The following is a 5,821-nucleotide window of genomic DNA, read 5'->3' on the forward strand; positions in this document are numbered from 1 at the left end:
ACATGCTTTAACGGTGTCTATCTAAGTTCAAGTGATGGTTATATGTATCAAATGGTAAGTTTTAACTTATATGTATGTTAAAAATAGTCAAAAGTAATGGTATGGAAGTAACTAAGTAATAATTTGTTGATTGCTTGAGTTGAAATAAGTTGGACTTGGTATGAATGTTAATGATTTGGTAATTAACTTGTGGTGTCAATGATGACACATTGGTTAGATATTTAAGTGTTTGAATGTGTGTTATTAATGTCTTTTATAGTAGGTGAGTTTTGATGTGAATTGAATATTGATAAGGTGAGATCTTACCATTTTTAAGAAAAGTATTGATACTTTGGCATTTGGTATCGATACTTGATCAAATGAACATTTTTAAAAATAAATAGAACGCCGAAACGGTATCGATTTTTACTTAAGTATAGATACTTTTTCATAAATATCGATACCATTAAATAATTATTGATACCCATTGTTTACAACAAAAATAGAATTGAACTTTGTATCGATTTCCAGATATGTATCGATTCCTACTATAGTTTTGGAAAATTTATAGTTTTCTCCCTGAATCCTTTAAGTTGTTTCGAATTGTTCCCTGATTGTTTCTAAAATTATTTTTAGGGCCTCGTAGGCTCGATTTAAGGTCTATAGTTGCATAATTTATCCTAAACTCAATTATTCAAGAATCTATGCTAATTTTTTAATTGTAAATCATAATGCTATCTATAATGTAATGTTCTGAGTTGTACAGTAATACACTGTAATCCTAATTCGACAATGGGTACGGGTTATGGGTGTTACATAAGTACCTCTACTTGAAAGTTTACATAAGAAAGTCAGGGTAGAGACTCACCTGATTCTCACCTACTACAATTCTATGTTCCAGACTCAATCATCCCTCTCGAACCAACAACAACTACTGTTTAGAAACATATTTCACTGTTACAACTCTTATGCATACAATTCACTCATCATCTCAATTGTTGACAACCTCATGCAAGACCTTGTACTTAAAACTTTATTTTTCATATTTATTCTCTTAGAACTTAACATGCAGAGCTGAAATACTTACCTAGGAATAGAATAACCACTGATTAGACCCAAAATCACAGTTTCCCAACTTAATGAGGAAGAGGTACATTCAGACTTAACGAAAGAATCAGAGAGCACCACTTAAGGAGAAAGAAGAGGAAGAAGAAGAAGAACCTCTTTCACAACCCATCAGACTCATATATATATGACCCTACCTGCTTAGTGGATATTAAGAAGTGTCACACGTTTTAGAATTTGGCTTCTTAATGGTCTACAATATCCACGAGAAACATAAATAAGTATCCTACATTCACAATTATCTGGCTAGGCTGTCCAGTTGATTTCTAACCAAATTACTCATAATCTAACTAGTACAGTACCCTAAATGAACAAGGTGTATAATACCCATGGCGATAATTCAATCCATACTTACTCTTTATCACTTAACACAAACATCTCCTTAACATAGTAAAATATCATGAAATAAAATGCTTACATGCTTATGTGGTGGTTACTATACACCCATACTTATATGCCACAATAAGCCATTGGGCAGCTTACACTTCACTAGACAAACTATTTATTACTATAAGCCAAAACCTTAAACCCGCTGGACCTGGGGTGTTACAACAACTGCAATGGCTTCCGCCTCAATACAGGTATTTATATTAATTTGCATACTAGTTTCATCCACTAAAATCCTAGTATGATCCCTTACAACCACCTCATACCCAGCCCTATTCCCACCAAAGGCATCATCATAGATAACCTTAACTAAGCCCTTATGTAACAACCCGGTTTTGACTCTAATCGGACATAGTGGTTTCGGGACCACAAGTCCGAGTCAAAAAAATATTTTAATATTATTTTGTGTGTTTATTATGTGTGAATTTAATTGTGTGAAATTTTCGTGTTTTAATTTTGTCATTTGAGTGTCCGATTAAATAAAAGGATTAAATCGCTTAAAATAAAAATTTAGGGTTAAATCTAAAAGTACCTAATTGTTGTTGTCTTTTAAAATGGGGATTAATGATGCAATTAGACTAAAACATAGATAGTGGGTGGCAAAGGACTAATATAACCTTATTATATATGTTTTGTTTATTAATTATTAAAGGTTAAATAAGTAAATTAATAAATAATGTATAGTATAATAAAACAAAACATAAAACAAGCCATTATCATCTCTTTTGTTGGCGAATGTTGCAAAGAAAGAAAACATCCATGGCATTTAGGGTTTCGCACTTTACTAGCTTGATTAAGGTATGAAATTGTTTGGTTTTTGATAATTTTACGTTTTGAGATCGTTGCTTTGAATACTTCAAAACCCATGTATTAATTTTTGAATTGTTGATGATTTTGAAATGTGCCATTGATGAATGTTTGAGTTTTGTCATGTTAGTTGATGAAATATGAAATATATGTGTTAGATTAACATGTTTTGTCTTTAAATTTTTAGTGAATTTGAGTAATTAGAGTTAAATTGTGAAAATAAATTTTTGAAGGACTAAAATATGAAATAAATGCAATGTGTGGACTTGTATGAGAACCATGAATATTCGGCTCTTGTGTGGTATGGGCAAATTTTGTGTATTTTGTGTTTTGTGCAAAAAGGACTAAATTGTAAAAAGTGCAAAATGTTAGGGGCAAAATGGTAATTTTCCATTTATGTATTTTTGAACTTAATTGAATGTTTTGATGAATAAAAAGGTTAAATTTGATTATGTTTAGATCAAGAAATGAAGAAAACGAATTTGGATCGGGGAAAAACGAAAGTAATCGAATAGTCGATCGTGTCCGCTGATATCCGAGGTAAGTCTATTAGCAATTAAAATTTATTATGTTAATATTTATTCATGTATACTAATTGTATTTGGAGTTGAGCTACATTTAAAAGTATATTGATTGAGTAAATTTTGAAGTATGGATGATATTTATATATATAGAATGTTCGAATATAAAAGTATAATCTTGTATAGATTTATGGGTTGAAACAAAGGTAAGAAATGTATAAGAGTATAGTTGATATTCGAATAAGCATGTATATATATATGTATATATATAATGCTAGAATATATATATATATATATAAGTTATTGAAATTAGTTAAAGTATGAATATTGCATAGGTATAAATTCTTGATTTTAATTAAAGAATTGTATAATATATATATATATATGGTGTATATATATATATATATATATATATATATATATATATATATATATATATATATAGGCATATATATGTATAAACTCTTGGATTTATTTGAAGTTATGTAACCCATAATTGTAAGAGAAGTTTTAAATAGATATGTACATGTGAATTATAATTTATATATATATGTTATATTTGAATAAGCATGCTTACATATATGTATATGTTCTTATAATGAATTTTAAGTATGAGTGTTATATATATATATAAATATAAATCTACATCTATTATATATTTGATGAGCTAAAATTTAAAAGTATATGTATTGAAATTAGGTATGGAATTATATATTGATATACATGGTTGATTGTATATATATATATATATATATAGGTTTAAGATTTGCATTGAATTAAAAGTATAAATTTTAAATGCTTGCATGATTCAAACATGGACTACCCATTTTCTTGAGATAGAGTTGAGATTGTGAATTATATATAAATGTTATGAATGTATGTTGCTATTAAGAAATATACGAGAAATCGTTCTTGTATCTGTGAAATTGAGATTTTCAGGCTAAGCGCCTAGCAGGCTACGTGTTTGATTTGAATCGGGTTATAAACCTAGCGTGCTATGTGCGGTGATTTGAATCGGGTTATAAACCTAGCAGTGCTACGTGTTTGATTTGAATCGGGTTATAAACCTAGCGTGCTACGTCGTCGATGATTTGAATCAGTTATAAACCTAGCGTGCTACGTGTTTGATCCGAATCAAGCTATAAGTCTAGCGTCTATGTGCCGTTGAATCTGTTTTAATTAAGTGATTGTATACATTGAATATATATATATGTATATGATTTGGTTATTTATATTGGATTAATATATGAACATCTGTTGCTATGTTTTTGAAGAGCATTTAAAAGCTCGAATCTTTGTGTCTGGTAAGTATATATATATATCTATGCGTTCGGCATATGTGAACTAAAGTATATATACATATATGTGTGCATTCGGCAAGTGTGGCCGATAAGTATATTTGGAATATATATATATATATATATGCAATTAATGATGATGTATATAACTTAATTTTTATGTATATAATGATAATACAAGTGATCGTTAATATGTATTTTGGATATGCTATAAACTTACTGAGTTTTAGAAGCTTACTTTGATTGTTTTTGTTTATTTGTTTATAGATTTTGGAGATGCGTTACGAGTTCGGGGATCGTCAGCTTAGTCTATCACACTATCGACCGTTCTTGGTATTTTGTATATTTTGAACTCGAACCTATGGCATGTATAGTCTAGTTAATATGTTTAAATTATTTTTTTATATGTAAATATGAGCCATGCGAAAATGGCTTGTCTCTTTTCGTTTTGAATTTGGTATTAAAGAATATGTTTTAATGGTCTATTTCTTATGCTTAATTTCGGTTTAGTTAAAAATGGCTTGATCATCATGTTTAAACTTAGTTTTATATATATTCTAGGTTGAATGTTCAATGTGATTGATTTAAATGATTCGACTATGGCATAGGTCTATTTGTATAAATGATAATTAGTATGATTGATAGCTTGATTATATTTCTTGATTGGTTGTGTTTGTTCGGTAATGCCTTGTAATCCTAATACGGCAACGTATACCGGTTAGGGGTGTTACACCTTATCTGGTGGAATCCACCTTTCATTTCACTTTACTGTTGTTCATTAATTCTCCATTCTCTCCATTGCTCTCAAGTTTCAGCAATAGCTTAATTTATAATCTCAACAACAACCATAGACTGAACTTTATGTCCTTTAAAATTTTTTTTACATATCTCCTTCCAAATAGCCCAAAAAGCATGACTAATAACAATAGACACCCATTGTTTCTCTCTAGCCCACCACTTATTATTATTAACAACAACTACAAGTCTATCATCAAATATAGTAATTACCTCTTTATCCACTTTATGCCCCATCGAAACCAAGCGCAAATCTTCCAGTCACATAACAACAACATATGTTTAATAGTTTCCACTACATTACCACAAATCGAGCACAATGGATCCCCTCTCACCTTTTTCTCATTAGATTGAAATTTGTGGCTAAAGCATTCTTCAGTGCTCTCCATGAAAATTCCCAATTTTATTATAAATCGAAATCTGCCTGAATTTCCATATCATATCATTAATCACATGAGATGGGCTTGGCACCTTAATATCATGTCTTTTAATCCCCTCTTTAATTACAAAATAGATTGAATTGACAGAATAATCACCATTGGCATTCTTATGCCAAACAATCCTATCACTACCACTACATCTACAAATTGGAATTCTCCTAATAGCCACAAAGTCTTCGTCTAAAATCTTATCCTTAATTACATCCAAATGCTACATCCCCTCTTTTTAACTCATAATTTAAGAAACTTTACTAGGGATTCCAACATTAATATTTTCTAAATTTTCAGGAATTTGCAATTTAACATCAAGAATCCAATGATCATACCAAATACTCACCTTTTCACCATTAAAAATCTATCATTGTGTTTCAAACCTAATCACCTCCCTATCCTCCAACAGACTAGCCCAAATTCAAGATGCTCTAGTACTTTTCCTAGCCTCCATAAATTTCTTATTAGAAAAATATCT

Source organism: Gossypium raimondii, chromosome 8 (genome assembly GCF_025698545.1).
Source record: "Gossypium raimondii isolate GPD5lz chromosome 8, ASM2569854v1, whole genome shotgun sequence".
Taxonomy (NCBI): domain Eukaryota; kingdom Viridiplantae; phylum Streptophyta; class Magnoliopsida; order Malvales; family Malvaceae; genus Gossypium; species Gossypium raimondii.